This window comes from Eubalaena glacialis, chromosome 12 (assembly GCF_028564815.1).
Source record: "Eubalaena glacialis isolate mEubGla1 chromosome 12, mEubGla1.1.hap2.+ XY, whole genome shotgun sequence".
NCBI classification, from domain to species: Eukaryota; Metazoa; Chordata; class Mammalia; order Artiodactyla; family Balaenidae; genus Eubalaena; species Eubalaena glacialis.
The window spans coordinates 19,597,402-19,615,975 of NC_083727.1; positions in this window are offsets into that span (position 1 = coordinate 19,597,402).

An 18,574-nucleotide genomic window follows, 5' to 3' on the forward strand; every position below is an offset into this window, starting at 1 on the left:
AAGACACATTTTAAAGTTTCCTAGCTAATTCTGATTTGACCCTTAGTTGAAAGCCACTGATGAAACTTCATCCCATTCTCATACTCACACTTTTTCTAACCAAATAAGCCTTACATTTTCCCATGCCTCAGCTCATGCTTCTTACGCCACAAAAAAAATTCACCCACCTTTCATTTCTTTTATATGTATTTGTCCTTCTTCAAAATTTATGTCAAATTCAACTTATCCATGAAAGCTTCCAGATCTAAAGGAAATCATGAAAAAAGTGCTTATGTGGCACTTTTATATGAGATAATACTGTGAAATAATATTACTGATTTTTTAAAAATTTGTGCTTCACCTGGTCTCATTCACAATTGCTGTGATCACTTTCAAAATAGTGACTTAATCCAACTATAATGCAGTTAATAAAAATATTTTGGAATAGTTATGAAAGTCCTTAATAAATAGCAATGTATTGTTTTTGAAATCATTAATCATAGCAAATAATCATCTTTGCATGCAGATTTAATTTTCTGGGAGAGGAAAATTGTCATGAAAATTCTTAAATAATAAAAAGTAATCAAGATCCTTGAAGGAAGAGAACTGTGTCTTGCTTACAGTTGAATCTCCAGAACCTGAAAAAAGTATTTAAAACTCATTAAGTATTTGTTCAATAAATTGATAAGTTTTGAATAAAAAAATCAGGTGTGATTCTGAAGAAATTATATTTCTTTGGTTCTAAAGGCCTTTCTGAAGAGTGGCTCCAAAAATGTTTGAACAACTGCAAAATCATTGGCTTTTGGAAGGAAACAACAATCTCTTGAATATAAAAATACGAGTCTATCTTTTTAAATCATCACTATTTTAATCACATCTGTGTATGTATTCATTTCAGTGGCTATTTAAGAAAGTTATTAAAATTTAAAACTACATATACTATTTGTTTTATTTTTAAATAGCATGCAAAGCACATATACAACTAAAAAAGACTGGAAGGAAATTACATCAAAATATTAACAGTTATTAGCTGTAGAAGGTGGCATAATAAATAATTTCATTTTTCTGTATTCTTTCTTACAGTTTCTGTAATGAATATGTGTTGATGCATTAAAATATTACACTAAGATGGAAAACAAATCAAATGGTTATCAAATATCTACTATAAATAATGATGGATTCAAGGAATCAAAGTTTACTGGGTCACATTTGCTATCTTCACCTGCTCTATCCATCATCTAAGATATTCTGTTACTCCTTTTATGTGATAAGAATTCTGTTGAGTACTGCAGATACCATAGTGAACAAGACACAGCTCTGGATTTCCAGGAACTTGGAATTTAGTGACAACCAGTACAGAATAGTGTGAAAACCACTATAAGAGTAGAAACCCCAATGTACTCTGGGACCATGTGGGAGGGGCACCAGTGTTCAAAGATCAGGAAAGTCTGCTTAGGGAAAGTGACACTGGATGGGAGGGAAATCCAAAAGGGAGGGGATATGTGTATACATATGGCTGGTTCACTTTGCTGTGCAGCAGGAGCTAGTACAACATTGTAAAGCAACTATACCCCAACAAAATAATAAATATTAAAAAAAAAAAAAAAAGAAACCGAGTGAGAGACAAATAGGAGTTACCTAGGTGGAGAGGGGAGTGAGTAGGCAAAAAGACAGTCTAGGCAGGGAAAGTGCAATAGCCCAGAAGAAAAAGAGCGTGTAGTGCTTTGAGGGAAGTATAAATCGTTTGGCAAAACTAATGCAAAGAATAGTTGAGGGTGGGGATAGGGGAAGGCAGGTCTTTCAAAAAGGAAAGACGTTATGAAGGGCTTTATAAACCATGTTAAGGAGTTTGGAGAGATGGCATCAAATAACGCTCAGGAAGTTGAAATTGGTGGGTGAAGGATAAGTAACATCACTATATTTAAGATTTGGAAAAGTGACTCTGACTAAACTGGAGAGAAATTATGGGCCTGAACAATATGAGAAACAAAGACTGGTTTAAAAGCTGCTGGACTATAAAGAAGTTTTTAAGGAAAAAACAGAGAAAAGTATCTTTGTAACTTTGAGATATGAAAAGAAATCTTAGGACACAAAATGTACCAACCATAAAATTAAAAACTGATAAATTGGACTTCATCAAAATTAAAAATTTCTCTTCCTCAAATACATCACTAGAAAATGAAAATGCAAGTTACAGGTGGGAAATATGTGACAGATATATAGAGAGAGATGTATATGGCAAAGGTCATACCTAGACTATTGCAGAACTGCCACAAATCTATAATAAAATGACAAATAACCCAATTTTTTTAATAAGAAAAAGGCTTGAATGCCACTTCACACACAAGAAAAGATATACAAGTGGTCAGCAGGTACCTGAAAAAGTGCTCAACATGACTAATGAGTCATCAGAGAAATACAAATTTTAACCTCATAAGTACCACCTCACACACATGAAACAGTAAAGATTATAAAGATTATGAAGACTGAAACCACCAAATGGCGATAAGAATATGACTCAAACAGAAATGTCATAAAATACTGAAGGAATTGTTAAATGATACAGAAAATTTGGGGAAATGTTTGATAATTTTTTGTAAATTTAAGCATATACCTGTCCTGTGATCAATTTCACTTCTAGCTATTTACCCAAAAGAAATAAAAACATATGTTTGAAAAAGACTTTTATAGGAATGCTCATAGTAGCTTTACTCATAGTAGACAACAACTGGATTCAAATATCAACAAGAGAATGAATTTAAAATTGTAATATCTTCATACAATAGAACACTACTCCATAATAAAAAAAAAAAATTACAGATACATGAAGCAACATGAATGAATCTCAAAAACATTATTTTAGGTAAAAGACAACAGCGTACATACTGTTTGATTCCATTTATATAAAGTTCAAGTATAGTCACACTTATCTGCACAAATAGAAATCAAAAGAGTAATTACGTTTGGATGGGGGGGGCGGGGATTAACCGGAAAGGAGAAAAAAAGAATTTTCTGGAGTGATAGAAATGTTCCATATTTTGATGAAAATGTTACTTACACAGTATATACGTTAGTCAAAAATCTGATAATGGTACAATTGAGATCTGTGTATTTCACTGTATGTACATTATATCTGAATAAAATTAGTTCATTTAAAAAGAAGTTATTACAAGTAATCAAGTGAGAGATGATGATGAACCAAACTAAGGCACTGGCAGTGAGGATGGATAAAAGGACAAACATTAGAGGGAGAGCTGGGTAGAGGATGCTGTGAAGATTGAGCAAGAAAAAGAAGTCAAAATAGTTCCCTACTTTGGACTTCAGTGGAGTTTAGCAGATAGTGGTGTCATTTACTGAAAAAAGAAAACAGGACAAAGAAGAATTTTGGAGTAGGGGGAGATGATGAGATTCATTTGAGACCCATTAAAGTATCTTTGAGACATTCCAAAGGAAATGCCCCCATAAGAAACTATGTGTACACATACAGGGGTAAAAATGATATATGTATAAAAGAAATATCTGTGGGGACACTTGGCATAAGTTAAAATAACAGAACTTGATAAAATGACCCACAGAATACCCAGAGTAAGAAAAAAATACTAGTTATGGTGAAAGTAGAGAAACTGGAGCCCACAAAGTTGATGAAGAAGGAACAGCAGAAACAGATGAACTATGAGAAATGTAAGGTCAAAGAACCAGAGAGAAGGAGTCCTTCAAGAAGAGAGCAACCAAGAGTACTAAGAACTGAAGAGAGCAAAGGACCAAAAATAGCTCATTGGATTTATCAAAAAGTAGCTTACTGGTGATATTTCCAAAGCAGTTTTACAAGAAGGAATGACATCAGATTGTGGAAAATGGGAGTGAGGAAACAGAAAATGAGTCTTATAACTTTTTTCAAGTGTCTGAATGCCTTTACATTTATTTACCAATAACTGTGGTATAACAAAAATAACTGCATACACACACATACACACACACAGAATTCTGCACACAAATGATAAATACTGTTGGAGATTTAGAATTATATTATAGAATGTATTCTAAACACAAAATTAAGGTCAAATTACAGATATAAATTCAGAAGGAAAAAAAAAACAAAACAAGCAAATGGTCCCCTAATGTAAAATTTAACTATAAAAGAAGATTACCTGGAGGAAATTTTATATATATATAATAGATATAATTTTACATATATATCCTACTGCTACATGTAAAAGGAAGGAAAGCAGCATAGCTGACAAATTAGAAGGGTTTGCAGTCAGATCAGACCTATATTTGAATCCCAGCTTCATACCTTATTAATTGTAGGACCATGAGATAGTGGCAGCATCTTCAAATTTCAGTTTCCTCTTCAAGAAAATGGGATAATCATAGTTACACTGGTAGAGTTGTTTTGAAAATTACATGAAAATGTTTAGTAGGCTGACTCATAATTTTCAATATAAATAATTTTCAATATCATTATAATTATTGTTATAATATAAGGTGCTAGAGAAGATAACATCTGGTTCAAAAGGGTCTGTTCTTTGGGTATAAGTAATTCACTAAAGTTCAACATTTTCATGGAAAGAATTATTTTGTAAGCTTAAGAATAAAGCTATTTTCCATACTTAAATAAGATTCTTTAAGCCTTTCGGATATATTGGATCTATACCAATATATAAACCCTTTGTATGGCCAAACCAGTCAATCCAGTTCACCACAGAAGTACTTAACAATCAGTATACTATGCTGTATAATTAATATAGTTGGAAACAATTCTATTGATTCTAGTATCTGACCCCAGCAAACCAGAATGTCTAGTTTGGTTTGCCATCTATCAGGCCAGATTGAAACTCTGAAGTAAGCTTATTATTGCCAAGTTCTTAAAGACTGAAATATAAGAATTTCTTAGAAGTTTTCTGCATGTGTTGCAATTAATAATTTTTCCTACTTAAACCTCATTTTTCCTACCATACAAGAAATGATATGTCTGTAGATTTGTCGATTCCTTGAACAGTTAGGAAATTTATAGTCCTGATTTTTCAAGCTCTATGGCATAGAAACATGGTGTTCTAAAACAGTTGTGATAGCTACAAAACTAATTATATGGTAGTAATAATGACAATGATAGTTGTTAGTGGTGACAATGATAACAATAGTAGCAGAAAAAAGCCCAGGTACAAGTTCTAAGAAACTCCAAGTGGGCTGAAGGAGGAGAGCCTATCTAAGGGTAAGAGCATCCAGAAAAGTATAAGGAAACCTGGAAGGATGATATGTTGAAGAAGCTAAGAAAAAAGAGTACCTCAAAAAGGAGGAATGGATAAATTGTGTGGAATATTACTGAAACACATAAATTAAGATTAGACAGAAAAGTGTCCTTTGTATTTAGTAATATGGAGGAAATGGGTGGTCCTAACAAGAGCAATTTTGGTCAGGTGTTGGGAGCAGAGGACAGACTGAAGTGGTTTGAATAGTTAATTAGATATAGTATAGCCAAATTAATTTTTATTTTTTTATTTTTTATTTTTATAAATTTATTTATTTATTTTCGGTTGCATTGGGTCTTCGTTGCTGCATGTGGGTTTTCTCTAGTTGAGGAGAGCAGGGGCTACTCTTTGTTGTGGTGCGTGGGCTTCTCACTGCGGTGGCTTCTCTTTGTTGCGGAGCACAGGCAGGGTCTAGGCACACGGGCTTTAGTAATTGTGGCACACGGGCTCAGTTGTTGTGGCTCACGGGCTCTATACCGCCGGCTCAGTAGTTGTGGTACACGGGCTTAGTTGCTCCGCGGCATGTGGGATCTTCCCTGACCAGGGCTCGAACCCATGTCCCCTGCATTGGCAGGCGGATTCTTAACCACTGCGCCACCAGGGAAGTCCCCAAATTAATTTTTAGAATTAATAAGAGAGTTTTGCACAGGTGTGAAATATAAAACAAATATACCAAAACCAACTTCCTTCCCAGATACTAACAGGTTATAGAAAAAAAATCTAATTAAAAATGCTATTTAGTTTTGGATAAAAAAGACAAACTGAACACATTAGTTTACTTTTGTTCCCTCAATAAACCTCATTAAAATGACAATAAAGAAAAGTTTAAGGCATAAATCTATAAGGCAATGAGAACAGGAAATTAGAAAAAAAGTAATCTAAAAAAAATGTGTACAGAAGAAAGGCAACTGATTGAGAAGATTCAAGCACATTTAATCATAGGTTGGCAGTGAGAAAATCCATAAGCAATTTTCAGTTATACCACAAAACCCACATTCAGAAATTGGAGGCACCATCTACCTCCAAGAGTAGAGATGAGGGTGAGGCTAAAAATAAGAGAATTGGTTGAAAGTTTAAGAAGCAGCTAGATCCTAAGATCCCCTTACTCACTCCACATAGCCAAGTGACTGCCCCTCCTCCCTCACGTCGCAGGGGATGGGCAGGGGAATAGAGATCTGATGATGATAAGACCCACTCCCCTGCTCTCTTCTCCTACTCAACTCTGAAAATTGGCATCTGGGTTTATGCTTTCTGTGCAGGAAATTGGAAGATGTTTCTTTGGGTAATCTGATGGGTGACAGATCCAAAAATAATGCTTATATTGAGGGTCCCCAAGAAAGAAGCCAAGCCCAAGTACCCTGCAATACACAGATGAGTATCAAATGATCATCAAAGCTTCTGATCAGCTTTTTACCAGAAGACAGCACTAATCAGCAGTAGGCTTACTAGGCCACTTACCTATTAGTTGAGTACCACTCTGACTGGTTGAGTACCTTTCACCAATGATGCCCAACTATGAGAAGCAAACATACAGAAAGTGGTTGCATGGGTTTAACCAGGCTTGCGATTTGGCCAAGTGGGTAGGAGAATGCTGGCACTATTCTAAGAATTCTAAGTATTTTATATGTATTAACCCATTTACTCCTTCACTCTTTTCACCCACCCTCAACCCTCTTCTCTGGTAACCACTAATCTGTTCTCTGTGTTATGAGGTTTTTTTGTCTTGCTTTGGTTGTTCATTTATTTTTTGCATTTTTTGTTGTTTTTTTTTTATATTCCACATATGACTGAGGTCATATGGTTTTTATCTTTCACATTCTGAGCTTTTTCATTTAACATAATATGCTCATGATCTATCCATGTTATCTCAAATGGCAAGATTTCATTCTTTTTATGGCTGAGTAGTATTCCATTGTGTATATATATCCACATCTTTATCTATTCATCCATCTATGGATACTTAGGTTGTTTCCATATCTTGGTTATTATAAATAATGCTGCTATGAACATCAGGGTGCACATTTCTTTTCAAATTCATGTTTGTTTTGTATGCTTCAGATAAATACCCAGAAGTGGAATAGCTAGATTGTATGATAGTTCTATTCTTAACTTTTTGAGCAATCTCCATACTGTTTTCCATAGTGGATGCACAGATTTTCTTTAAAAAAAATCGGTAACAGTTGCGCCTCATTCTTCCCTGACAATTACTGTGAATAACATTAACTCTTTTCATGTTCCTAAAGCAATTCAAACTTTAGATGAAAATTGCTCTCTTACAGCAGGAAACAATAAAAGCAAATGCAACAGGGACATTAATGGGGATATAGAAATTTGGTAGGCCATGATTCCCAATCCAGGTCCCTTAACATCCAAGAACATCTTCAATTATCTTTTGAAGATTGTAGTCGGTCAGTGTACAGGAAATTAAATTATAAATTAATCAATAGATTAATCCATCAATTGATCTTTCTACAAAGAAATAAGAAAATACCAATGCCAGGACAGTTATATGTAACTGTAAATACTGAGATTGATTAAGTAAATAAGTAATTTACACATTGTAGGAGAGTGAGATTAAATGAACTGAAGTACATTGCAACTTCAAAAATGAAGTTACCGGTTTCAATTCAATATGAGATATCTTAGTACCTGTGTAGGGAGACTCGTGATGTATGTATCACACTTGCAAATCTTATTTAAGCCTAATAATTTGTTCCCAACATTTTATAAAGCTGGGGGTTGGACTTCATAAAGGTATTTTCTACTTCAAAGAACCATAAGGTTCTTTCAATTAGTAGAGTTCAATCTTGTATGAGATTTTAAAGCACACAACACTATATTTCTAAGATGACTTAAATGCAACTATCTCCAGCCTGACTCACATCCCACAGTTAATATCCATTTATCAATGCATTCTCCACTGTCCTTACGAATGGTACTCTTACTACTATCTCTTTACCTCAAGCTTATCTTCTCCCTGCCATGCCAATCTCATCTATCCTGGAAGGCCCAACTCTGGTCTCATCTCCTGTTTGGAGGCCTTCAGAAAACACTGACCTGCATTAATTGCTGCCTTTTCTGATCTCTTATGAACTATGTCACATATATTTACACTAAGAAAATATCTTTACTGTACATCTCTTACATGATCAAGAGGAAAGACTACATGATTCTTGAGTTTAAGAATCAGATCAAATTGTGTTCATGTAATAACCTATGGTACAGTTCCATGCACATAATAGATTCTCAATAAAAATGTGTTGTATTGAAAAATAGTGAAAGAGATAATTCTTTTTTTATTTTTATTTATACTTTCATTTTTATTTTAATTTTTTTATTTTTGGCCACACCATGCACAGCTTACGGGATCTTAGCTCCCCAACCAGGGATTGAACCCATGCCTTTGGCAGTGAAAGCACGGAGTCCTAACCACCGGACCGCCAGGGAATTCCCAAGAGATAATTCTGAGAACAACATGGGAGGTAAAAACCTAAATATGGAATGCAAGGGATTTCTAGGTTTCCTTCCAGCTTAAGCAGGTAAAGTGCCTTTAAGTGTTTCCCAAATTAAGGAGCTTTTATAGGGATTCCTAATTCTTTTTCAAAACAACACTTGGCTTCACTGTGAAGTTGGGTTCTCAACTTCTGACTCCAATTCAGCTTCACTTTTAGCCTTGATTCCGTAACTATACTGACAATTCTATTTTCTATCTCTCTGTGGGGATAATTTCCTTGTAAGTGATTTGATGAGCCAAAGTTTTAATAGCACTTTGAAGAAGGGCTTATATATATTTGCATCTTCATTGATGCAAATAATGTACAAATAACATGTTTTGTTGGCTTCTAAGTGACTTTCCTAACATGTGGATACAAAGTGCATATATCATCAATTGACTGATATATTAGCATTTTACCACAACAGAAATACTGAAAACAGACAATGTGGGGGGAAAATACATAATTTGAGCTATATATAAAAAGAAAACTAATTTTAGAGCTGATTACAAACAATATATTAGTCATGCATATTAGAGTTGTTTGTCTTTTATATAATAAATTTGATGTATTTTATATGCATCTATTTTTTAATGCCTATATGTACACCTCGAATGATAAATAACCACTCTTGTAAAATATTTTCTGTAAAAAATTTAGTTCCTAATTTAGATTCATTATTAAAACATAAAAATTTCATCTCTTAAAGCTAAAAATTTGCATATCATGAAAGTATCAACGGAAATTCTTTCACATATCCCTATCAAATTATTTCCAGTTTTGCTCCACAAATAAAAGGAGGTAAATCTTTAAAGTCCTTTTAAAGTGTTAGTAGTGTAGCAATTTTTTAAAAGAATCTAGAAGATATTATTCTCCATATTTAATCGCAACAATTTGGAGGCTGGAAGAGAGAAAGAGAAGACTAGAAGCTGAGAGATTTTAAAACAAGGGTTGGAAAACAAGCTTTTCCTGTAAAGGATCAGATTACAAATATTTTAGGCTGAATAACATACTATCTCTGACACAACTACTCAACTGTGCCATTGTAGTGTGAAAGGAGACACAGACGATAGGTAAAAGAATGAGTGTGGAGGTATTCTAGTAAATATTTGTGCACACTGAGATTTAATTTTGTATAAATTTCACAAACCATGAAATAGTATTTTTTCGGTTTTTAAAAACATTTCAAATATAAAACCATTTGTAGAGGCAATGTCAGCAAAAATGGTCGAACAGTTAACTCCAAGGGCCCATTCCTCCACAGAAACACCAGAAAGTAATGCAAAAGCTGTCAAAATCAATTTTGTCAGAACTCTGAAAAAGAATCAAAGATTTATAGCAATCAAGTGAATACTGCATCAAGGGGGGGAAAAGGCAACTTTAAAATGGTAGGAAACCTTTATGGCATTTATACTTGCTCTTGCCCCATCCCCCTCCCCAGCTTGCAGTGATATTGAAGATAGCAGCCTATATTCCCACTGTGGGACACCGGCCCCTGGTTTGTGAAAGAGCAAAGAGGACCCTGCTTTCAAAGAATTGTGTTTGTCCATTGTGACCTATCTGAGGGCTACCTGAAGCAGTGATTCAGGATACTTGCCTTTGTTTCACCTAATTCAGAACTCTGAGGTAGAAAAGATGCTATGCAGAGAGAATTCCTTGAAAACTTTGTAAGGCAAATAAACAACCCACTGTCATCTAAAGCCAGAGATTACAGTTGAGGGGAACAATGGACCTGTGGAAAGCCTGGGAAGAAAAGCAGTGGAGTTTCTTTGGAAAATTAGAACATTGAAAAGTATCACATAAACAGCGGAATATAAAAAGCCACATGCATGACCAGGGAAGGATGCATGCTCAGAAAAAAACCTGAGAAGACTGTATAGGTTCACCTCTGGATGATCTCTAAGCTTAGCACAAGCAGGAAGTGAAGGCTAAGGAAGAGGTGTAAACAGCCCGGCTGAGTGGAAGTAGTGACACCAACACACACAGAGCAAATCTGCAAAAACTAGGAGACTCTCTTTTCTTAGCTTTCCTTTCCTTTTTCTTTTTCTTTCCTCTTGGCCCCAGGCATTCAAGGAAAACTCTATCAAAACATGACCTGAATGCAAACTAAACATTTCAGAGACCACACAAAACAGAGTACAGAAGTTACAAAAATAGTTTAGAAAAGTAATTAAACAAACAACAAACAACTACAATCCACAACAAACTACAAAAGCAAATCCTGAGGAGGGGAAGAATCTGAGTTCCAGAGGTGCCACATTATAATATTTAAAATGTCCACTTTGCAAGAAAAATTACAAAGTATGCAAAAAAAAAGGCAGTATGTTTTTTGTTTTGTTATAAATTTATTTATTTATTTATTTATTTTTGGCTGCATTGGGTCTGTTGCTGCGTGTGGGCTTTCTCTAGTTGCGGCGAGCAGGGGCTACTCTTCGTTGTGGTGTGCGGGCTTCTCACTGTGGTGGCTTCTCTTGTTGCGGAGCACGGGCTCTAGGCGCACGGGATTCAGTAGTTGTGGCTCATGGGCTCTCTTAGAGCACAGGCTCAGTATTTGTGGCACACGGGCTTAGCTCCTCCGCGGCATGTGGGATCTTCCCAGACCAGGGCTCGAACCCGTGTCCCCTGCATTTGCAGGTGGATTCTTAACCACTGCACCACCAGGGAAGTCCGGCAGTATGGTTTAATCACAGGAAGAATTAACCAAACTATCCCTGAGAAGCACAGACATTGAAATTACTAGACAAAAACTTTAAATCAACTGTCTTAAATGTGTTTAAAGAACAAAAGGAAACAACTGAAAGGAGCTAAAGAAACTGTAATAACAATGTCTCAACAAAGAGAGAATACTAATGGAGATAAAAGTTATGAAAATGAGTCAAAAAAGTTCTGGAGCTAAGAAGTACAATTAACAAAAATTCACAAGAGGGTTTCCATAGTAGATTTGAGCAAGCAGAAGGAAAAAAAATCAGCAAACCTGAAGTTAGTTCAATTGAAATGATTTAGTCTGAGAAGCACAAAGAAAAAAGAATAAAGAAAAATTAACAGAGACTCAGAGACCTGTGGGACACCATCAAGTGTACAAGCCCGTGAAATAATGGGAGTCCCAGAAGGAGAGAAGAAAGGGAAAGGGCCAGCAAGAATATTGGAAGAAATTACGGTCAAAAATTCCCGAAGTTGATAAAAGACACTAATCTACACATCCAAGAAGATGAACAAACTCTAAGAAAGATAAGCACGAACAGATTCACAGCAAGACATGAGGAATATGAGATGCTATTCTGAAATGAAGGATGGCAAATATAAGGTGCTATTGCCAAATCTGATCAATATCCAGCACTGGTCTAAAAATTCTGTGAGGTCAATGACCATCTGATCACGTCCTTAGTTCCTACTAAATGCCAGGGAGTTGGTAAAGTAGAGCATAACTAAAGTTGAAATACCACTTAGATAAACAGAAAGAGAACTGAATATGGAAATTTAAAGACAAAATGAGGATTCAGTTCAGGGTGGAATTTATGAATTTTGTGGCACCAATCTATTTGTTTTTCTCTATCATTGGCCAACAACTCAAGTTAAGGTGATGAAAAGGAAAATAGTGGGAGAGGCAGATGGAGCAAAATGAGGAATAAAATAGGTGCAGGGATAGGTTTAGCTGTGTATCTAAGCAACCCAGGATGATCAGACCTGATATAAAGATAAGAGACTAGAATCTAGTTTCAAATCCTTGATAAGAATGAAAAGATTAAACACGTAAAAATGATTATTTATATATTTTAAAGCTTGAAAGGGGGGGAAAGGACCTTGTCAAGGAATCAACTCTTTCAAAAGCACATCATATGTGGAAAAATCCCCACTCCTAAAGCTTAGGAACATAGGACTTGACTAATATTGAGGCTGATCCAGGAGAAATGGAAAAAAAAAGAAAAAAACAAACAGTTACTCCATGAGCCTTGCATCAAGGCATAAGAAACAGCAGTCTACTGCTGAGGAAGGAAGCATGTAGAGAGACTTCCTCAGAGACACAATTGTTCAAGGCCTGTTGAAAGCCGAGGGTACAGCAGGAATATAGAGAAAAATGCCCCCTTACTCCAGGCCTCACGATATTCACAAGAAAATAGCAGTCCCTAGTGATTAGTATGAAGACTGCGGTGCACTAAAGATAACTAGGGCAATAGCAAAACCTAAATCTGGTTCAACTCCTGACTATATTAACTCAGTCTTCTGCTGACAGAAAAATAAGTATGCCTACTCTGAGTAAAAATATTATTTACCTATATCTCAACTGTTCTTTTACATATAATGTCAGATATTTAATTAAAAATTACTAGACGTAAAAAGGCAAGAAAAAATTACTCAATGCCTAGAGATAAACTGTAAGCAGAAACAGATACAGGGATGTCCCATATGTTGGAACTGGAACTATTATGGAAATAATTTAATATAACTATGGCTGATAGATTAAAGGATCTAGTCAAAAGGGTGTATGATATGCATGGAAAGGTGGGAAATTTCAGCAGAGATTTAGGAAATATAAAATCAAATGGAAAATCCAGAAAAGAAATCAGAGATGAAGAATTTCTTCAAGGTGCTTATCAGCTGACCAGACAAAACAAAGCTTAAAAAAAAAAAATTAGTGAACTTGAAGACAGGGCAATTGAAAGTAGCCAGAGTACAAACTGAAACACAAAGAGAAAAAAAAAAAGTGGAGAAAAAACAACATAGAATCCAACAGCTCTGAAACAATATCAAAAGATCCTATATATATGAACTAAATAAGAAGAGAGAAAATGGCACAGAGATGAATTTGAAGAGACACTGGCCAAGAACCAAAAATTAATGAAAATCAACAAATAGCAGTTCCAAAAAGCTCAGGGAATCCAAAGAAAGATAATCAACAAATAGCAGTTCCAAAAAGCTCAGGGAATCCAAAGAAAGATAAACACAAAGAAAAACACATCTAAGCACACTGAAACCAGAAGTAAAGAGAATATCTTGAAGTCAGCTAGAGAAAAATGCAACATAACATAGAGAGGAATGAATAAAAGAATATGACAGCAGACTTATCAAAAAATATGTAAGCCCAAACTCAATGAAGCAACACCTCTGAAGCCCAAAACCAAACAATAAAAGATTGCCAACTTAATTCTACATCTAGGGAAAATATCTTTCAAAATGAAGGCAAAATAAAGACTTTTTCACACAAACAAAAGCTGAGAGAATTTCTTTCAGCCAACCTGGCCTACGAGCAATATATAAGGAAACTCTTCAGGCAAAAGAAATGATACCAGACAGAAATTTGGGTATACACAAAGGAATAAAGTATGCCAGATACAGGGGGTAGGGGGTGGGGGGAATACATGTACAATTATAAAAGCAGTTTTATTCTTATTTTAATCTATTTAAAAGATAATTGTGCAATGATGTATTATACGGTTTAAAATAAATGCAGAAGTAAAATGTATGAGAACAGTACAAAGGATGGGAGGAAGAAAATGGAAATACACTGTTGCATATTCTTGAACGTTTCTTACATTCTACTGTCAAGTGCTACAACATTTTTGTAGGTAGATTGTGATAAGGTAAAGATGCATATTATAAACCTTAGAGCAACTAATTAAAATTTTTTGAAGTGGAGTAACTATCATGCCAAAGTAAAGTGGAATCATAAAAAAATCTAAAAAATGTTATTCAAAAGAAGGGAGAAGAAAGGAGACTGTGAAACACTAAGAACAGCTGAACTCAAAATGGGCTGAATTTTTTAATTTTTAAAATAAAGCATCATATCTTACAAATATTGACTTGGGGAGAGAAAAAGAAGCAATGTTAGTATAATAAGATTGTCATAGTTTTTGGTAGTAAACAGATTCTGCCATGAGTAACTGTAACTTATCGGAGGACATAATTACAGGGGCAAAAGCTTGCTCTAATAGGAAGATCAGATATACTTTTTTTTTCATTTTATTCTTTCAGTTTTCACTTGGAAAAGAGTAAAACACTTCATAAACAGCACTGAGACCCAGGCTGTCATATATAGGGCCTAGGTATAATGAATCACTAATTAGAAAATAGTATGAGGCTAAAATAATCTCTCATAAACTAAAGAACTCTAAATGCAGGAAAAGGTAGAGATGAAGAAATTCTTTTAAAAGACAGAAAGGACAGAAACAGAATTTAAATCAAGCTCCTTGATAGAAAAGCAACACTTAACTAGACATGAGAAAACCATAGAATTTAAAGCTAACAGGGGATTACACTCTTGCCTGCATGTTATATTTCTTCTAAATCTTATAATAATTTGTATCTCCATTCATTTTTCATCGAAAGGCAACATAGAATAGATGTATGAGTATGCATTCTGGATTCAGGCAGATCTGTTTTTGAATCCTAGATTTTCTGCCTACTTACTAGGTGACATTTAGCAAGTTACTTGTGCCTTATCAGTCTCCATTTCTTTAATATTAAAATACAAATAATAACAGCATGGAATCATTTTAAAGACCAAGATTATGAATGAACAGTGACTAAGACTGCCTCTCACAAAGAAGACACTCAATATGTGATTGTTGTTATTAGAGAAAACAGTTTAAAATTATATTGTTATTCCTATGGTTACATTTATAGAAAGCAATAATTGGGGTGATGTATGCTTTTTAATATAAATTATCATATATGGAATATCTAAAGTGTAGAATATATGCTACCTTTAATAAAGACCTGAAGAGGGTCTATCCAAATGGTAACCGATCCTTCTATATTCCCATCATGGATACAAAGAATTAAAAGGCTTTATTTACAACAATGCAAAATTATGCTGTTGAATTGATATAATCTAGGCAAAACCAAGAAAATCTAATGGTTTATTTAGCCTAAGGGGTCTTATTTCAGATAAACAAAACTTCCATTAGACTTTTTAAAAAATATTAAATTTTCTGCAAATCAAAACTGCAATGAGATATCACCTCACACCAGTCAGAATGGCCATAATTAAAAAGTCTACAAATAATAAATGCTGGAGAGGGTGTGGAGAAAAGGGAACCCGCCTACACTGTTGGTGGGAATGTAAATTGGTGCAGCCACTATGGAGAACAGTATGGATGTTCCTTAAAAAACTAAAACTAGAGTTGTCATATGATCCAGCAATCCCACTCTTGGGCATATATCTACAGAAAACTCTAATTTGAAAAGATACATGTACCCCAATGTTCATAGCAGCACTATTTACAATAGCCACGACATGGAAGCAACCTAAATGTCCATTGACAGATGAATGGATAAAGAAGATGTGGTACATATATATATATATACATACATATATATATAAAACAGAATACTACTCAGCCATAAAAAAGAATGAAATAATGCCATTTGCAACAAATATGGATGGAACTAGAGATTATCATACTAAGTGAAGTCAGACAGAGAAAGACAAATATCATATGATATCACTTATATGTGGAATCTAAAATGTGATACAAATGAACTTATTTACAAAACAGAAACAGACTCACAGACATAGAAAACAAACTTATGGTTACCAAAGGGGAAGGGGTTGGGGAGGGATAAATTAGGAGTTTGGGATTAGCAGACACAAACTACTATATTAAAAATAGATAAACAACAAGGTCCTGCTGTACAGCATAGGGAACTATATTCAATATCCTGTAATAACCCATAATGGAAAAGATTATGGAAAATTATATATATAAAAAAACACTTTGCTGTACAGCAGAAACTAACACACTGTAAATCAACAATACTTCAATAAAAAAAGAAAAAAATATTATATTTTCTCGCTGCCCACGAAGTGATCTTTGAGGAAACTCTAGTGCTCCCAGTATTCCTGGTCAGGATCTACAGTTCTAATAAATCCTAAGGAGCATATTTTGCAAAATCAAATCATTTTAGTGTTAACCAATTGACAAAATAATCCTAGAAATCCAAATCACCTAAGTGATACATCACTTTTTTATTACTTTTGGGGTTTTCTATTCAAAAATAGGTAAAGATTCCAAATTTTAAAATGCAAGAAAGGTATAAGAACAATGTGATGTAACATCACCATGAATGACAAATAATGTTTCATTAAACCCCTAAGAGCTGAAATGACACTCAGTAGTGGATCATGGTCAAAGAGTCAGAGACTACTTGACAGAGGCAGCAAATTTTGAGCTTCATTTTAAAGGAGAAAAGGAACATGACTTAGTAAAAAGAGATAAGGTAAAAGGCATAAGATATAAGTAAAAAGATACAAGACCTGTTCTTGTTTATTTGTTTATTGTTTTTTAGGATTTCCAAATCAGAAATTTTATCAAGTCCTGGTAGCCTGCTCCAGGGTATGTAACAAAAAGGGAGTGAAAGTCTCTAACGTACAAAGGAGTTTCAGTTGGCTTACTATTTTCCCTTGTGCCTGTAATTTTGTTCGGCTTTGTTTTTGCCAATTATAGATTTCAACACAGAAACAGCCAGCTAAAGAAAATAGCTTCTAGATATATGTTGTTCTTAATGACTGGTTACTAAGTATTTTCAGATCTTAATTTTGGGCCAGGTCCTTATTGTAATTATTGATTTCACTTTGAAGCTTAAAAGTAAAAGAGTTACTGTGCACTCACATATCTATCCTGTATTCAAGTTATTAAAAATTGGGTCATTTTATAAGCCATGTTATAAAGCATTCTAGTAATATTGCTCAGTGTCTCTATTTTAATAGGAAGTGCTCAAATTTTGTCTCAGACATAAGGCATGATACCAGAAAGTTCATGAGTCAGTCCATTGAATGACTAAAAGCAATATACTCATCCATCCTTTCATTTACTCAACAAATATTTATTAAAGGTCAAAGCACACACACACACACACACACACACACACTCCAAACTCTTTTGTAGTGATCAATGATTATCAAACCACACGTTTTCAGTTCTAATATGCTGAGCTTTTTTTTTAATCTCATACTGATTTTTATTTTTTCTAGTTTTTTTTAAATTAATTTATTTATTTTTGGCTGTGTTGGGTCTTTGTTGCTGCGTGCAGGCTTTCTCTAGTTGCGGAGAGCAGGGGCTACTCTTCGTTGTGGTGCACAGGCTTCTCATTGCGGTGACTTCTCTTGTTGCAGAGCATGGGATCTAGAAGCACAGGCTTCAGTAGTTGTGGCTCGCGGGCTCAGTAGTTGTGGCTCGTGAGCTCTAGAGCACAGGCTCAGTAGTTGTGGCGCATGGGCTTAGTTGCTCCGTGGCATGTGGGATCTCCCCAGACCAGGGCACGAACCTGTGTCCCCTGCATTGGCAGGGGGATTCTTAACCACTGCGCCACCAGGGGAGTCTCTATCTTGAGCTTTAAGAACTAGAAATAACAAACAAGTGAGTATTTAACTCTGAATAAAAGCCAGTTGAGCTTTGTTTCTTCCCAAATTAGATTATACATTATGTTAACAACACACATCGCTCCCCTTCAGGAGAGGAAACTACAACGGAAATGCCAAATTTACTTGTGATCTCCTCAATCTCAGATAACCCTGGTATTCAAACGTAAAATTAGGAGCCATGAGAGAAATCCTAATAGTTCCCCCTGAAAAATAGTATAATGTTTGTCTTAGGTGATACACTTAGTTTTGTAATCAAAATGGCTACTGCTGTTCTATTTCATCTACATTTTCATTTTTTATAGCACCTTAGGAAACTCATCATTGGCTCTTCAGTAAGGATGATAATGAGGATATTGTTTGTGTAGTACAAGTGTTCTTTTGAGACACTTAGGTGACATCTCTTTCTGGTCTGAGTGTTAAGTGATGACCATATTTTAAGCAAGTAACTAACTCCTACATTATATTGCCTTGAATCACATATTAAAATATGC